This window comes from Paroedura picta, chromosome 6 (genome assembly GCF_049243985.1).
Source record: "Paroedura picta isolate Pp20150507F chromosome 6, Ppicta_v3.0, whole genome shotgun sequence".
NCBI lineage: Eukaryota > Metazoa > Chordata > Lepidosauria > Squamata > Gekkonidae > Paroedura > Paroedura picta.
This window is the reverse complement of record NC_135374.1, coordinates 81,389,404-81,408,481: the sequence shown is the minus strand read 5'-3', so window position 1 is coordinate 81,408,481 and position 19,078 is coordinate 81,389,404. Positions and strand designations below refer to the sequence as shown.

Sequence of the window (19,078 nt, the reverse complement as noted above, 5' to 3'; positions counted from 1 at the left end):
TTTTTATAACTTCAAAATATTTATTTTAACTTTAAAGGCTATTTTAATTTGTAGTTATACTATAGAAAGAAGCTTCAGATTGTGATCTTTAAAAGCATCTCCTTCTACAAAGCTATAAGAAGACCCATTGCTTCCTCTCTAATATTCAAGTCTGATGTTAAACCCAGATCTGATAAATTCTGATAAGTGAGAACAAAGAAAAATCAGGAGGATATTAATCTTCAAGAACCATTGATCCATATATGAACTCATATTCCCATTGCATTCATCAACATCTTCTCACAAGTCTTCCTTTTAGGGTTACAATTCACCGTTGGCTGCAGAGGAAAGGACACGCAGTAATGGGTTTAAACTACAAGTACAACGATATAGGCTAGATATCAGGAAAACATTTTCACAGTCAGAGTAGTTCAGCAGTAGAATAGGCTGCCTAAGGAGGTGGTGAGCTCCCCCTCACTGGCAGTCTTCAAGCAAAGGCTGGATACACAGTTTCTTGGATGCTTTAGGATGCTTAGGGCTGATCCTGCGTTGAGCAAGGGGTTGGACTAGATGGCCTGTATGGCCCTTTCCAACTCTATGATTCTACCCTTCCTTTTGCAGTCATAGAATCATAGAGTTGGAAGGGGCCATACAGGCCATCTAGTCCAACCCCCTGCTCAACGCAGGATTAGCCCTAAGCATCCTAAAGCATCCAAGAAAAGTGTGTATCCAACCTTTGCTTGAAGACTTCCAGTGAGGGGGAGCTCACCACCTCCTTAGGCAGCCTATTCCACTGCTGAACTACTCTGTGAAAAACTTTTTCCTGATATCTAGCCTATATCGTTGTACTTGAAGTTTAAACCCATTACTGCGTGTCCTCTCCTCTGCAGCCAGCAGAAACAGCATCCTGCCCTCCTCCAAGTGACAACCTTTCAAATACTTAAAGAGGGCTATCATGTCCCCTCTCAACCTCCTTTTCTCCAGGCTAAACATTGCCAAGGCCCTCAACCTATCTTCATAGGGCTTGGTCCCTTGGCCCCAGATCATCTTCGTCGCTCTCCTCTGTACCCTGTCAATTTTATCTACGTCCTTCTTGAAGTGAGGCCTCCAGAACTGCACACAGTACTCCAGGTGTGGTCTGACCAGTGCTGTATACAATGGGACTATGACATCTTGTGATTTTGATGTGATGCCCCTGTTGATACAGCCCAAAATGGCATTTGCCTTTTTTACTGCTGCATCACACTGCCTGCTCATGTTTAGTTTACAATCCACAAGTACCCCAAGCTCTCGTTCATACACAGTGCTACCTAGAAGCGTATCCCCCATCCAGTAGGCATGCTTTTCATTTTTCTGACCCAGATGCAGAACTTTACACTTATCTTTATTAAATTGCATCTTGTTCTCATTTGCCCATTTTTCCATTGTGTTCAGATCTCGTTGAACTCTGTCTCTATCTTCCGGAGTATTTGCCAGTCCTCCCAATTTGGTGTCATCTGCAAACTTGATGAGTAGTCCCTCCACCCCCTCATCTAGATCATTAATAAATATGTTAAAAAGTACCGGGCCGAGCACCGAGCCCTGAGGTACCCCGCTACTCACCTCTCTCCAGTCTGATGAAACACCATTGACAACAACTCTTTGAGTGCGGTTCTCTAACCAATTCCCTATCCACCTAACTATCTGAAAATCCAGATTGCAGTCCTTCAACTTATCCATCAGAACATCATGGGGAACCTTGTCAAAAGCTTTACTAAAATCCAAGTAAATGACATCAACCGAATTTCCCCGATCCAGCAAACCTGTTACTTGGTCAAAAAAGGAAACTAGGTTGGTCTGGCAGGACCTGTTGGAGACAAATCCATGCTGACTTCCTTGGATCACCAAATTGTCCTCCAGATGTTTGCAGATCGCTCCCTTTAATATCTGCTCCATTATCTTCCCCACAACAGAGGTCAGACTCACTGGTCTGTAGTTTCCTGGGTCATCCTTCCTCCCTTTTTTGAAGATCGGAATAACGTTTGCTCTTTTCCAGTCCTCCGGGACATCTCCAGTCCTTAAAGAGGTTCCGAAGATAATGGACAAGGGCTGTGCAAGTTCTCTGGAAAGTTCTTTGAGTACTCTCGGGTGCATTTCATCCGGACCAGGGGATTTGAACTCATCCAGTGCAGCTAAATGCCTCTCGACAACCTCTCTATCCATGTTAACCTGCCACCCAGACACTATCCTTTGGCTACGGCCATTTCTAGATGTGCCTAAACACTTTGATCTGTGGGAAAAAACAGATGTAAAATAGGCACTAAGCCTTTCTGCTTTCTCTGCATCTTTTGTTAGAGTTTGTCCATCCGCACCCAACAGTGGGCCTATTGCCTCCTTTACTTTACGTTTGCTCCTCACATAACTGAAAAATCTTTTCTTGTTACAATGGGCTTCCCTGGCCAATCTTATCTCACTCTCAGCTTTGGCCTTTCTTATGATTGATCTACAGTGCCTAGTAACCTGTAGGTACTCTTCTTTAGAGCTCTGTCCTTGCCTCCATTTCCTGAACATTTTTCTTTTCTTTCTTATTTCCTCTTGAAGTTCTCTGTTCATCCAAATAGGCTTCTTAGAGCTCCTGCAGTGTTTTCGTCTTTCTGGGATAGTCATTGATTGAGCATGCAAGAGCTCTTGTTTGAGTAGCGCCCACCCTTCACATGCTCCCTTCCCTTCCAGCATTCTCGTCTCTACAATTCTGTCCCTTCCCATCACTTGTCCTTCCCTGTGCCATATATCTCACCTCTCTGCAGTATAAATACGTGTGTGAGAGCAAGACAGACATTCCATGCGGACTTTATTCTTTAAAGAGAATGTTAGGAATTCAGTTTTATGAAGGACACAACAAAGAATAAATAACTTTAATATTTTATTGCCAAACAAGGACTGTATTCCCATTCTTCCCTGAACACTTTTTTGTAAAACATTACCACCCCCAGCTCCTCTTCTTCAAGACAGCAGGGATCCTTTGTAAACTCCAGTCCTCTGTGTTTCTTGTAAGGACACAACTCTAAATTACAACCATCACCACAGAGCACCCAACTGGGACTTATATTTCCTGCAGATTTTATTTCCAATTGTACTCAGCATGACTCACTACTGGGACCGATGGGAACTGAAGTTTCTGTGGCCTCCTGAACTGAACTAGAGGGCACAACTGCTATTAAATGAAATGTAAAGGGACATCCAACTGTAGATCTCCTGTGTCTCATTTAGGTTGGCTCTCCTTTCTGGTTTGGGGGGGGGAGTCCCTATAACAGCACAGCAGTGCCATGAGACACTTGACCAAATCTAATTTAGTCTCCAAAAACTCCCACTACTTCAAAAAATAAATCTAGAGAGGGAAGGGTTAGAAATCCCTGATGATGGAAAGGACTAAGATGAACAATTCTGCCCTGGTTGACTTACACAAGGAACTTTTAATTGCTTTTCGTTTATATAGGATGTGTCTGTTGATAGCTATTTTTGGTCATTTACCTAAATCTTCTTTTTTTGATTACTCTTGTTTCAATGTAGTAAAATCATTTTAAAGAAGGAATTCCAAAGAATATTTTTAAAACAAACAATGAAATACTAGAGCTCATAAAGCTTAATCTATCACTGGTGGGCAAAACCACAAAACTCTGGCTCACTTACTTTGGCCATGTCATGTGATCCAACTCAACAGAGAAAGCAACTATGCTAGAATTGGTCAATGTTAAAAGGAAACCAGGCTAACAAAGAACGCAGCAGTTAGACACAGAAAGAACATTACACAACTAAAAGAAATGGTGCAAGATCGAAAATCACAGCTACAGTTGAGCCATAGGATCACCAAGAGTCAGACTTGCCTGAATGGCTAACATCATTTATTTTATTTACACTCTAGTTTCCCCCACCAGGTTTAAATGGATTCCGGAGAATGGTAGAGGACAGGAAGGCCTGGAGAATCATTGTCCATGGGGTTGCTATGGGTCGGACACGACTTCGCACCTAACAACATCAACAAAATTTCCCCCACAAAGCAGCATGCATCATTCTATTTCATTTTATCTTTGCAACAAACTGTATTTACAGAGATTCCTAAAGCAGATCTCTCTCTGTGTGTCTCTCTCCCTCTTACTGCATGTCTCGGTGTGCCTCACAGCAGGAGGCATAGCAGGTAATCATGGGTGGTTTGTAGGAGGGAAGGAGGGCTGGTGTGCAGATTGAGGCAGTTCTATCTGCCTGTCTTTCTCTCCCTCTGTTGCAGCCAAGGCGGCTCTCTCTGTGTCTCTGTCAGCAGCTTGGGGCAGCTCTCTCTGAGTCTCTCTCTGCCTCCCTTGCAGCAGGAGCAATAGGAGGGAATGAGGGCTCGTGTGCAGTCTGGCAGGGCTTTGTGTGGGTCTCTCTCTGTCTTTAGCGCGTCTGAGAGTAACGTGGCTAGTGTCCAGGGGGGGGGGGAAGGCAGGAGCTGTAGGGTCAGGGCCAACCAGGGTGCAGCCAGTGCACCATGATTGGCCCTACTCCAACTTGGACAGTCAGACACATTCCATCCTCCAGGTTGTTTCACAAATATATAGAAGAACCATGGATATATATGGTTCTTCTAGCCACTGTTTATATATATATAATCACTATTGCATGGAACAGCTTAACACTTTTTTGGAGCTTAACACTTTGTTCACTCATGAATGATATATTTCTGATAACATGAGAGGAGTGGGTTTCAACGGATTTTCCTTCATATTGGAAATCCCTGTACTACCCTGTGCTCTCCCCGAGGGTTACATTTCAGAAGCAAAACAATCTAAAGTGGGAAGGCGAAAAGTCCTGCTCCTTGACTGTTCTGTTTGTGGAATTTAGGATTCAATTCATACAGTTTTGTGTATCTATATTGGCACTACTGTTTTTAAAAGCACAAAATGCATAGACCCAATGGCACTTTAGAGACTAACAAAATATATGCCAGCATAAGGTTTTGTGAGTTAGAGCTCACGTCATCAGAACTTCACTTTCACTCATGAAAGTTTACGCTGAAATACACTTTGTTAGTCTCGAAAGCACCATTAGATTCCTGTTTTATTTTGCTGCCACAGATTAACACAACCACCCATGTAGAATTATGGTACATGAGTGAATACTAGAGTTTCTTGAGACATGCTGTTTTTCATAAATTGTTCATCATGTGTGAATTTTAAATATAAATTATAATTTGAAATAATTTAAATTATCTTTCATGCCTTAGAATTAAACTATTATTCCAGCACCATAAGAGTCATTAGGAAGAAAAGACAAAATATGATAGAGCAGCAGTTAGAATATACTGATGAAGTCATCTGTAAAATAAGCACCTTGTTTTATCAGAGTGTTGACTGTAATCCATGATCCATGATTTGGCCTGTCTCTTGGAATTACAACTTGGCCACATCCATCCGCGACCTGCAAATCAAGTTCCTTAGAATGTCAGCTCCACAGACTGACTTGCTTAATGTGAAAGGTAAAATTCTAAACATTTGCCTCTTCTATGGAAAGGGCTGGTTGTCATCACTCGCTAGCCTGACAATGACTGATCGCTATTCTGACAATGACTTTGATGAAAAGCCCAGCAGCCAGAAATAGACCTTAAAAGAGAGCCTGTTACCAGTGACTTTTCTTGCTGCATACTCCAGGGACTTCTTGTGAAGATGATTAATAGAAATTGCATGCAAGTCCCTCTGAGAAGTTACTACGTAAATGGCTCCCAATTAAAGTAAATGGTTTATGCAATCCCTGTTCTTTAACCCTTTAATTCTGGGTGTTCTCTTTAACAATAGTATGTTAAGGTGAACATAGTATATAACAGTTTGGACTGGGGATCCAGTTCTGCAGGCACCCAAAATGGCTGCCCCATCCAACCTCCAATGTTTCCAGTGGTGAGGAAAAAAGATTATCTGTTCTTGTTTTGCCATTGGGGGTTCTTTCTTTCTTTCTTTCTTTCTTTCTTTCTTTCTTTCTTTCTTTCTTTCTTTCTTTCTTTCTTTCTTTCTTTCTTTCTTTCTTTCTATTCTATTCTATTCTATTCTATTCTATTTATAGATTTGTATACCCCAACAGGTCTTGCGGCTGTTCACAATAAAAACATTAAAAATACAATAAAACCCCCATATTTCCCATTTTACAGAAATACAAGCAATGATGGAATTCTAAAAACCTTCTAACCCCACCTTTTTCAGCCAGAGGCCATACTGTCAATTCCGTGAGAGAGGGAGCTGGACTGATGGACCTTGGGGATCCATGATTGGAGCCCGGGCCCTTTAGGTGTTCATAGGATTGAACCCTCTGGCTGAAATCTATAGTGTAGTTTGTGAATGATTCCCCCCTCCCGTGCCCATGAGAGAAAGCATCATGGCCAATTTTAACACTGAATATTTGAATGTAATATGACTTACTGAAAGTTTCATAAGTAATTGAACTGAAGGACCAGGGATTTTAAAAACTATTTAAGAGCTTTATTTCTATATTGTTATTTTTTATTCACAGAATTTTTTATTCACAGAAATGACTTTCTGCCCCCACCAGCGTCACCAAAGCAGCTAACAGCTCAAAAACATACAAATTTTCATGAAACACAGCCTTAAAAATGATATGTATAACGTATTTATAGTAAGAACATCTAAATGAGGAAGATCTTTATCTGATTATCCCAGTACACAAAGTATGCAAGTTAGTAGGGGTACTAATCACTAGGTATTAATTGCCTTAATTATGGTTTTGCCTGAGAGTTTTAAGAACTCTCATCAAGTAATCATTGCGCATCTTCGGAAACTATTTTCAGTATAGTGTGATTAAGTGAACACAGTTCTCAGTACATTGTGATGACTGCATTTAAATTAATCCCATCCAAAATGCACATAAGGGTTTTTATAAATAGCGGCTTTCTTTATCAACCACAGTACATTTTTCTGATGATGAAATGCCAGATATCAAAAGCCAAATCACAAATATATATTCAGATAAACATGAAATTGAACCAAGTCCATGTTAGCATTGTATAAACCATACATATCAGAACTATGGCCTATACTACACTAGGTATGATGTCTTGTAGCTTGTGCAACTTTGTACTGTGTTCTAAATTAGATCTAGAAACACTACTTGTGGGAGAATGGGAATGCTGATGACCCCAGAGCCATCCTGTATCCCTTTCCCATTTCCAGTTCTCAGGTGTGGCTAGAAGGGATGTGAAGCTCAAAGACGGAGGGGGGGGATTTTAATAGAGTCAGATATCAGGAAGCCTAAAAATATTGATATCTCTTGTTTACCAAGTTCCAAATGCCAATTTCTTTGGGATTTCAATTTTTTCTGGCTCCATTGTTCCCTATGGAGACTCTTTTCAGAGGGCTGGAAGGGCTGTTTTTAAAACTACCGGCAACCAAAAGTACAGTGGAATTGCCGGTCTCTAGCCTTTGAATAACCCCAACGTTTCAAGTGGGGCCACTGAACGGAATAGCCCCAGCCACCCCTCTACTGATTCCTACAGGAGGAAAAAGTTAAAAATGTAAAACTGGAAAATCCACATCAATGTACAACCCAAGAATCACTGGCGCCAAACTGAGTAAGAATGCTGCTTTAAGCCCAGCAAATGTAAAATCAGAGAATTGAGCCAATATACAACCTGAGGATTTTCATCAATGTCAAACGCAAGAATCCACCACAAAAACAGACTTGACACAAAGCAACTTGCATAAATTACACAACTTTGCATAGTCAACAGAAACATTTAAAAGGGTATAATCTAAGAAAAAAATCAACCTGGCAAGTTGCTATCAACCCCAGGGAGACACAAGAAAATCCAGGATATCATCTGAAGACCTGAATGTATCAAATATACAAATGTATTTTTGACATATATTTGGCTCTTATATTTCAGAATGTTAATCCCTAATGGTGATGTCTGCCAAGTTCCAGTGAGCATGAGAGAGTTCCTTGCCCCAGTTCACGTTTCCTGCCATTGCTCTGAAAAAGTAAAAACTAGTTGCCAGCCAAACCGCATGACATCATGTCCCCAGTATTCCCAGAAGTGATGTCTATTCTGTCTAGGAATGTCAGAAACACTATGAGTTCATGGCATTTCCTAGAGAAGGCTGAGTAAATTCTTGTCTCCCCCCCCCCCCAAAAGTGATGTCATGCCATATTAATAGCAGCCCTCCCATCCATCCTTCTATTTCCCACTATGGGGTTTGGCAGGGGGTAGAATAGGCTAACATGCAACATTTCTTCCCCTCTTTTCTCTGGTAACTGGAACCTCTTTCTATGAGAAACTCTTTCATTACTACCCTTAGTATCCTGCTCTCTTTAAAAACTGCATGTCATCCTCCCCCTTCCCTAACTTGTCCATGTTATCTGTGAGGTATCTTGAACTTCATTATAAACTGTGACATTCTGTCACCTTGGCAGCCCAGCAACCACCAAACCAATTCTGATGTGATTAGCAGTATCTCTTGTTCTAGAATGAAAGACAGAATGACAAAATGGTTCCCTTCATCTAGTGTGTTGGGTTGGGGAGTCTGTTCCATTCAGCTGGGGAGACTCCCCCACAAAAACGCCTCTTCCCCGTTGCATCCTACAGTGCAATCCTAAATGAGGTTATATCATTATATTACAAGAAAAGTAGACAGATTGCTTTGTCATATTTGAGTCTACTCTTCAGCCTTAATCTACACATTCTTCAGCCTTAAGAACTCTCGTCTTCAGCCCTATTAAAGAACCGTTTATGAAAACCAAACAAAAAACAAAAGCAGTTAAAGCAAAACATGTACACTGAATGATCAGGAGCATGTGCCCCAAACAACTTCTGAATGTATCTGGATTCCATGGGCTTCTACAAGTCAATGTATCACGGTAATCACAAGCAGGCTGGGAACTTAATTCTCAGTATAATGGCAAACTTATCTTAAAACAGGCATCTTCAGGCATCCAAAGACAACAATTACATGAATCATGCTATAATTATTACCTCACAATACCTGAGTCAAATAATAAAAATGTGCTCTGTCTATAGCTATAGAAAAAGAAGAAGTATTCATCTTTTGTATTCCATGTAAGATTTTAGTAAACTCGAGCAAAACAAGTCTGTTGAGGCAATTCTTTATAGCTGAAAAAAATGCCTCTCTCAGCAGAGATCAAACTGCATCACAATAATAAAGCAGGTATTTTCTTGAGATTGTTCTTCTACCTCTGGGCTTCTCAAATAAGCTCAAGATTAAAAGTGGGGGGATAACAGAAAATGAGCCTTCAGGCTTAGATTTCCACAGCATTATATTCACAGGTTCCTTTTTTTGTAGTTTCGCAATTACGTGCATTAAAATGCAACATAGATTCAAGGCCTTTACATATACAGCAGTTATTGATTTTAAAAAAAAATCTATATTTTAGAGGGAGACTACATTTTGTACTGAGACTGAAAAGTGCAATGACTCTGGCTGACACTAGAGATATGTTCCAAAGACATTATTAGATTCCAGAGATCTATGATATTTCTCAAAGGCCACACACAAAAAAAGTTCAAAGCTTCCTCTAAGCAAGACACGAATGTTTCATCAGTATAAGGCTCACTGGGTGATTTTGAGCCTGCCCCAACTCTAATCTAGTTTAAAGGGTTGCCATGAAGGTATAATAAAGTTGTCTTGAAATCCATATGATGTCCCAAGGAAGAGTAGAGTATAAATTAATATCTTCCTTACCATACCTCCTCCGTGCCATATCATATAAATTAATATGCTCCATACCTGCAAAGTTACCTACAATTGAATTAACATCTAAAATGAGTGCTACTTCTGAAAGTCAAGGGAGAACATACATTTCTTCCTAAATAAGAGTGTATTTGGTATAAACATATTGCACTTTATTTTTTGTTGAAACACTATTAAAAATGCAGACGTAATATGACTATAAAATGACTGTTCCACTAATTTGCACACACACACACGCACTATCTTAGATATTTTTGATTTTGAACAGTGAGTTAAAACTATCAGCCCCCCCCCCCCATATTGTGTACAGAGAGGCATTTCCTCCAAACATGCCTGGGTAGCATCATAGAAAGGACTCACAACAACACTGGTTTGTCCTTTCCATAACAATTACTCTTTGTGCCAATATGCATATTGAGTCTATCTGGGTTCCCAACAGGATGCAGGATTTTATGAACTTCTCTTCATTCCCTTTCCATTTCATGGCTGGTTACCAAATATTTTTGTAATTGGGTCATTGAGTCTATTCAGTGATTTCTTTTTTAAACTTTTGGGATCTAAATAATGCTCTGTTTCCAGTCTAACTGTATTTATTTCCACAATTCCATTTTGATCAACAATGTTAATGCGCCAACAAGCTAAGCATTCCCTGAAGAATAAAATCGATACCGCCCACTAATAAGAGGATGAATGGACCAAGGTAGATTTCATTAAGTAGTATGAGTTTGACAAACAAATCACAATTAATAGGGCAATACAACATGAACTCACAGGACTGCAACTAATTCAGATAGTATATAGTATTCATTTTGTTGGCATTTCCTACTCAATACAGGGAACCTGATCCAGTCCTTCCAAATGAAGTTATGGAAGAGCAGCACATCATGATGTGCTGGATATCAGTAAAAGTCCACAGGTGAGAAACCTAAAACAGAACGATTTTGTAATCTTTACAAGCAGCCTTTAACTAAATCAGCCTAAACTGTGATTTTTAAATGGATTTGACTTTCTGGATTTGGTCAATTTTTAGGCTCCCTTGACTCTCTATGGAAAAAAGGCAGCCACGAAATGTTTTAAACAAATGAATAAATATGCCTTTGAGGAAAATGGAACAGAATTACATATAGCAGCAGTTGAGGTGCAATCCTTGTCCCAGCCAACAACAAGCAGCAGCAAAGTGGTGCAGGATCTGGGAGTATTTCTTTCTTTTTCGAAGCCACCATTATGCAGCTAAGCAGATACCTGTTATGCTGCAAAGACTGCAGTTCCACTGTCAAGAAACGCTACTCAACTACGCCATAGAAAAGCTTCCACCAGTCTCCCCTCCAATGGCCCCTTTTGCTACAAATTAATGCCTTATGGAGTCTAAACTGCATTTCACACATGGTTGGGCTTTGTGTTCTCATTGCGCTGATAGCGATCATTTGCAACTCAATTGTCTTATCCACTCCAGGAAAATCCCATTGTAAATGATTACTTTTGTGCAACCATCATGCAGTATTCAACACTGCAGCCTCAGAAAGAGCCATTTTAAAATAAGTGTTCTTGGGCAAGTTTTATATATTGGCCTGTGTTTGTTCAATTGAATGCACATGTCTAATGTAAATAAGCAGTCTCCTGAATAGTATTATTGGCTAAACACCAGGTCTAATAGGTTCTTATTCTATCAACTAAAAGATCTCACTAAAATTAATAGTGCTTATATGTCAAAGAAAAAACTGAGCCCAATCTTTTGTATATATACCAAGAAACTCCTGCCATTCCAAATCAAAACGGCAATCTTAATAATAATATATGTTCCTAGTTCAGATCTAAAGTGAATTTAAAGCTAAAAGCTATCTGCAGATCCTGAATGACACAGACTTGCTAATAAGAGATAATCAAATACAAAATTGGCAAATAATAATGTTTTTTTCTGTTATCATTTACTGCAACTAAGATTAAGGTACTTATAACATTAAGGACATTTCTCCCACCCCTACCCTGTTTACTGGCTTTTTAGCTGGTGTGTTTTTTAAGGGGGAAAAAAAGTTGAATGAAATTGAGTATAACAAGAAATAATCAGCAGAATAACTGAGAGACAGCATGGTGTAGTGGTTAAAAGGTACCAGACTCTAATCTGGAGAATCGGGTTTGATTCCCTACTCTTCTTTGTGCAGCCAGCTGGTGACCTTGGGTTAATCACAGTTTTCTTAGAGCTATTCTTGCAGAGCAGTTCTATTAGAGCTCTCTCAGCCCCATCTACCTCACAAGGTGTCTGCTGTGGGGAGAGAAAGGGAAAGGTGTTTGTAAGCCACTTTGGGAATCCTTTGGGTAGTGAAAAGTGGGCTATAAAACAGTTCTTCTGTCTCTTTGAATTTGCTGACTCCCTTTACCATCCGTTCTCTATACCTTATTACAGAGCAGCTCTGTTTCTTGTTGTTAAAGAGCTCAGTGGTTGGTATGTGTGAGTTCTGCCTTTTTTTTTGCCAGCACCATTTTTGGGCTTCATAAGTATGAGGTAAAGAGTCAATATTTTGCATTTCTTTTAGAGGGAGATCAGAAAACAATGTAGGTGACATTGCGGGTAATGTTCTGGATTGGGTGCAAAATTCTACGGTGGAAGCTAATTCTACCATAGAAGTTTTTTCCACAAACCAGAAGTTTTTTCCACAATGTCCCTTAAATGCCTATGTGACATAGACATGATGTGTTTGTTTGTTTATTTATTTATTCTAGCTTCTTTTCTCCCTGCTCCCAGTAAGCTGAGCCCCATCCCTTGCTGGCTGTTCTGAGGGACCTAACAATCCTAGGAGCCACTGAGGCAACCTTTGATCCTGTCAGCTGTAGAGGGGTTAATCAGCACATACCTTGAAACATCTGCATGATGGAGGGCTAGTCTGTAATAGGCCATTACATGCCTTATGACTGGGTGTGATGTGAATGAGACCTCTTGGTGCTAAGTGGTGCCATTTGAACCAGCCAGTAGCCTTATGACATTTCAGGAGATGAGGATGAACCTGGGCACTTCTCTGCACAAAGGGATAAGCAAGGCTAGTAGTAGATGCTGGCTGAATTTGTACTGGGTGTGGATCTGTCCGGAAGGCAGTCCAAGTGGATGCGTAGTGTGGCAAACCCTCAAAGTCATCAGCTTATGGAAATAACCAGTGACAGATCAGCCATTTTCATAAGTTGAATAAGTTATAAATAAATTAGTTCAATCCACATGTTGTCTCATGTCTTCATTGGAGGGGGGGTGATGGGGCAAAAGAGCTTTATAAACATTTTAAGTAATACATTTTAATAAATACTGGTTTTTAAAATAAAAATGATTTCCAGGGGCACTTCTATAACCATGAAAATCAGAAATCTTGGAACAATATTGTCAAGATTCACATTATTCAGTATTATTTACTGATCAACTCACAGGAATATGGAATTAAAGGTTTAAAGTGGAGACAGAGAGGAGGTGAGAGACAAAATGAGAGATTCCTTCATAACTTGAAGTTGATACCATGCTGGCAATGAATTCTAGATAAGGCAAGTGGCGTATACGAACAATTTTCCAAATTTATATCTCACCTTTCTGCTCTCTTCAGGGTCACCAAGCTGGCTAACAAATTAAAAACATACACAATAAAAATGCATCTTAAAAACAAAAAACATATCTTTAAAACAATTTAAACCAAGTAAAATTCACATACAAAACCCATTAAAGCAACAATTAAAACATATGGCAAGACAGAGGGATTGTCACTTCAAACAAAAAAAGGTCTTTATCCTATTTTTAAAGATGGCACAGGAAGAGACATAGATTGTTTCTACACTAGTAATATCATTAGATTTGCAGTTCTAAGGGCTGACTTTTCTAAAGGGCTTTCCATTTCCACGTTAAAATATGCCTTTCCAGATGCAGAATTGCCCTCTAAATTACCACATGTTTAGGAAATTCTTGGTTACAGCAATTACATCTTTGAAGCCAGAATCTAATTTGGCCCAATGAATAAATGCTTGCATATGTTTTTTTTCCCCACAGCTGCCATTTTGAGTCATTTTGACTCCTCCCTCCTTCCTCCCTCCATTCTGAAACATATGACTTAAGCCCCCATTCAGCTTGGAAGCCTGCTCTGGAAGTCGGGAAAAGACATGAAATAACAAATACATGAAGTACAATCTATGACTTTATAACAGGAAGCTGGAATTTCTGAAGGACCCAGCCAACCCCTCTGTAATACAAAGGCTAATTATCTGCTGCTGCTGGGAGCATTCGTTCCAGTCATCCCCCTCACTAAATTGCTATTCCTCAGTTTGCCATTCTTCCTCCAGTGCTTTGGCATTCCTGTTCTGCTTCTCGTGTGTCATAGACCAGGGCAGAAGGAGTCAGGGAGGGTGGGCTGGATCCCCTCCCTGGTTCTGCTTCAAGACAGCCCTTGGGGACTGGGGAAAGGGCCCTTGCCCTTGTATCCATGCCTGGAGTGAAGCAGGGAGAGCTGAAGCAGCATGCGACACAGGGGGTCGAAGTAGCTGTGGAGGAAAGACCCTGAAGATTAGAGTTCTTGAGGTGGCTGTCTTGCATGCTGTGAGCTACAGTTTCACATTGCTGTCATCAGAGAAGGACACCTTTTGGACTTTAGAGCATGAGCCTCTCATCGTTTCTTTTCTTTTCCACTGCAAAAAGGCACCTCAGTGGCCAGTAGTCTATCTTTCCTCTCCCCGTCTCTATTCGGTGAGCCTTGCCTGCCTATCATCTGCAAACTTCTCCGGTGCTTCAGTCACCGCAAAAGCAGTGAGAAGACTTGCATCCCTGGCCCCATCTGCGCCCTGAAGTTAGTATGCCCCAGTACTGGCCTTGTAAAACAGAGCTCTTCTGTCAGGTCTATGGATGAGGCCAGTGCAGGGAGAACGTCTGATGGGCCCCCTGAAAGAAAGGCACACCACCACATTTTTGTTCTATCAGTGGTGGCCAGCAGATGTTACCCTGTTGCCCCAGTGGGGTGGGTGGCTTGTTTTTTGCCACCGTACTTATGATTGCATTCATGCAATTTGTAATTTTATTCGGGTTTGAATGGGAATCTTATTGTATTACGGGGATTTTATTCTGTAACCCGGCTTGAGCCAGGTTGCCAAGAGTAGCGGGGAACAAATTCAATAAATAAATAAACAAACAAACAAATAAACATGACATTAATTAAAAACATACAATACAATAAGATTTAAACTAAAATTAAATTGTGCAAGGGTCAGCATCAACCAGACAACAACTATAAATTCTCTTAGAAATAGATTGCAGCCCAGTGGAGGTTTTGATGGGGGGGGGGCAGTAGATGTTGTCTAATTCACTAGCTTCAACCAAAAGCCTGGTGGAGGTGCTCCATCTTGGCAGGCTTGTACATTCAGCTGCAGCAGTGTTGTAATATGATAACTTACTTAAAAAAATTATAGCCAGTATATTTGGACGGGGAAGCAGGGGAGGCGATCGAGGGCACAGAACACTGGCATTAAGAGGTGCAACAAAAAAAAATGGAAAAGGGGAAGGGAGCAAAGATCATGGGAAGCTTCCTCCTTTCAACTCTCACTGCAGAAAACATATGGTCAATTTCAGCCTGGGAAACAAGGGGAGGAAAGCCAAAATGTGGGAAGCAAAGTATCTACTCAAAGCATCCATTGGAAATCCAAAGCAAGGCTAAAACAAGGTATGTCTGAAATGCAGAAATGTTCAACCAGTTCCACCATTTCAGTGCCATGACTGTGAAGGCCATCTGATAGGTTGGCACCTACCTAATCTCAGAAGGTAGGTGCAACTGAAACTAGTCTTTAAAAGATGGTCATCAGGTAGGCCCGTCCTTCACATAAACTGGTCCTGAACTTTATAGTGCTTTAAAGATCAATATTAGTACCTTGTATTGTTTATGAATTGGGAGCCAGTATAGATGAGTCAAGACATGAGAGATACGGTCCCTATGTCCTAATTCAGTTAGTAACCTGGCTGCATCATTCTGTACCCACTGAGGTTTCCAAACCCTTTTCAAGGGCAGCTTTATGCACATTGCAGTGATCTAATTAGAGGTAATCAGAGCATGTACCACAGTGGCTTGATATTTTCTGCTCAGGAAAAAACACAGCTACCTAACCAGTCAAAACTGGTATAAGCTACCTGGGTTACAACTGCCATATGCCTATTCAGCAGCAGACCTGGATCCAAGAGTACTCCCAAATGTATGGGCCTGGTCTTTCAATGGTAACATCTTAAAGCCAGGAGCACTTTTGTCTTGTCACCCAGCAGCTTCATTTAGATGTTAAAAAGCATATGGGACAAGCTAGAGCCCTGTGAGACTCCACAAGCTACAGACCAGACTTCACAAGCTGTAGACTCCACAAGCTATAGAAATGCTGAGCAGCAATTCCCCTAGCAACACCTTCTGAAATGTACCCTCCAAGAAGGACCGAATGGTGCTTCCCAATCCCAATCCGAAAGGCAGCTCACTAGAATACTATGATAAATATTTTTTTTAAAAAAAAGAGAAATCTGAGTCATTCAGGAAAACCTATAGGGTTACACTCCTTCTGGCAGGATGTCATCCACCAGGGTGATCATGGCTTTTTCATTCCTATAACCAGGCTTAAAATCAGACTCAAGAGACAAACAATTAGTTTCTTTTGTAGTTTCTTGTCATGTAGTAGATTCCCTTACTAACCATTTGATAATAAAATACTTAAAGCTGAGAATAAGTATAATTTAATGGGTTAAATGGACTCCGGGGAATGGTAGAGCAGTGGTCCCCAACCTGCGGGCCGCGGCCCGGTGCCGGGCCGCGAAGGCCATGGCACCGGGCCGCGGCTCCCTCTCCCCGCCCCGCCCCCGCAGTAAAAAACTTCCCAGGCCGCAAGCTTGCGGCCCGGGAAGCTACTTACCGCGGGAGGGCGGGGAGAGGGAATCAGGGCCGGGCCGCGCCTGTGCGGGCCACGCCCGCTCGGCCCGATCCGCGGGCGCGGCCCGTGGGCGCGGCCTGATCCGTGGGCGCGGCCCGGGCGCGGCCCGATCCGCGGGCGCGGCGTGGGCGCGGCCCGCGGGCGCGGCCCGATCCGCGGGCGTGGCCCGCACGGGCGCGGTCCGCGGGGGCGCGGCCCGTTGCCCTGCCGGTCCCCAGCCTCGGAAAGGTTGGGGACCACTGTGGTAGAGGACAGGAAGGCCTGGAGGATCATTGTCCATGGGGTCGCGATGGGTCGGACACAACTTCGCACATAACAACAACAATGGGTTAAATGGGAGTTCAGGTTACCATCTTAAAGCCATCTTACCATGATGTTACCTACTTTGGGTCATTTAAGAAATCAAATAGAAACTTTTATTCCTTGACTATGTTTGGAGTCTACAGGCTTAGAGCAATTATGCTTGGCTCCTACAAACATCTCAACAAAGAAAAGAGAAGGCAGCTATATACACATATCTCCATAATCAAGTTACAGCCCTGCTTCTCATAAAAGAAGCTGACATTAATGCAGTCCACAACTTAAAATTGCAGCACTGGTTGTGGGAAAGTAGAATTTCACTGCCAATTTCATGTTACTCTGTCACTTACTAAAGTCCAAGTGGAGATAGAATTGTAACCAAAAATGACAGTTTTTATAGCCCAAGACTTTTTATTCCCCTTGAGCAGGGTCCACACTCTCTATACCTAAGCCAATATTGGTCAAGAACATTAATAATTCTACTAATCAGATATCTGACAAAAAGTGCAATCCATGTTGATCCATTAGGGGAAAAAATCAAATCATATTAGTAGGATAATACTTCTGGGAATGCTAACATCTACTAAAGGGACAAAGAGAAGGATGGGGGAAAGAAAAGGACAAAAAATGATCAGGAAATGAAAGAGACAGTAATAAAAGAAGACAGTAGAGTAGGATTAGGGTAGCAAAGAAAAACTTGGAATGAAGAAATAGAAACAACCAGGAAAGAAGGCAAGTGAAGAAATTGGAGGAAGAATGATAGAGAAAGCATGTATGGAAGAAGACAAGGGAAAGAAGGGAAGATTTGAGACATATGGTAAATAAAACATTGGTTAGTCAGTTAGTGCATTCTTATCCATTTGTACAAAAAAGTCAGGATAGTATGTATAAATCATCCTGAGGACAATGTGGAAGGTTGGTTAGACTGAGGAAGAGTAATAGAGTTGTTTGAAGAAAACACCTTTCCTTAACTCCTTATCTCCTCCATTTTCCATCTCTGCATTCTTCTACTGCACCCTTGGTATTCTTCAGTCTGAATAGTCTGTAGAAGGAAATAGCTAATACTAATTTTCATTTAACGTTAAGAGTTCTCAGAAGAAAATTTAGAGTAGAATCATGTAATTCAACTAAAAGAATATTTGAAAACAGATTTGTTGTATGAGTCGTTAATGCCAGGGTCCCACACATAGTGCCCTCAAGTGCAATGGTGCATGTAGGCACTTTTTTCTGGTACCTATCAAGTGTTTTTTAAGGGCCTCTTGTGGCGCAGAGTGGTAAGGCAGCCGTCTGAAAGCTTTGCCCATAAGGCTGGGAGTTCAATCCCAGCAGCCGGCTCAAGGTTGACTCAGCCTTCCATCTTTCCGAGGTCGGTAAAATGAGTACCCAGCTTGCTGGGGGGTAAACGGTCATGACTGGGGAAGGCACTGGCAAACCACCCCGTATTGAGTCTGCCATGAAAACGCTAGAGGGCGTCACCCCAAGGGTCAGACATGACTCGGTGCTTGCACAGGGGATACCTTTACCTTTACCTTTATCAAGTGTTTTTGAAAGTGGATGGGGGCAGGGTGGGTTAGAATTCCCACAGCTTCTCACTGACTGTGATTTTTTCTTTTTGAAAAAATGTTACTTCTGCAGCAGCTGCAGCCATAACCACTGCAAAAGGATCTCCTATGGAGGACTGAAAGGAAGCTGCCACATGCCTTGGATGTCAACCTCCTTCCTATTCCTTGAGCCCTGGGGGATGAGAGAGAAAAGCCTGTCACTGCAGAAGCCAGTGAGATTGCTTTGGTCCTCAGTACTTCTGCACCTGACCTTGGAGCAAACCAGTTAGCTGTCTGAACAGTGTAAGCAGAGAAAAAACCTTCCTTTCCTGCTCAAGCCTGTGGTTTTCTCAAGTACTATTGCTGCAGCCCAGAATGCTACAGCCCCTGGCTAAAGGGAAACCCTTCTCTTCCAGTACTGTAACCTTTCTCTTGCCCTGGGTGTTACTACAGCATGCAAAAGCAAGCTGGCTGAGCTGAACTGATTCTCTCCCCACTCCAAGCAGTACTAGAACATGCCAGCAGCCACATGTAAAGGATAGAAAGCCCAGTTCCAAACCAACCTGACGGGCCTGAAGTGAGGGAGAGAAATGGAAAGTAAAGATGGGCAGTGGAAAACTGAAC

The 19,078-nt window shown here is 41.6% G+C and overlaps 1 protein-coding gene and 1 long non-coding RNA gene across 8 annotated transcripts in view; one reads left to right on the top strand and one right to left on the bottom strand.

Moving 5' to 3' along the window:
* NLGN4X (neuroligin 4 X-linked) overlaps positions 1–19,078 on the bottom strand; it is a 242,268-nt gene that overhangs the window by 37,507 nt on the left and 185,683 nt on the right. The window lies entirely within an intron of this gene.
* On the top strand, positions 5,167–13,058 carry LOC143840148 (uncharacterized). The gene is made up of 3 exons (XR_013232043.1): positions 5,167–5,470; positions 10,540–10,620; positions 12,445–13,058. It is a non-coding gene; the product is annotated as an uncharacterized LOC143840148 (long non-coding RNA).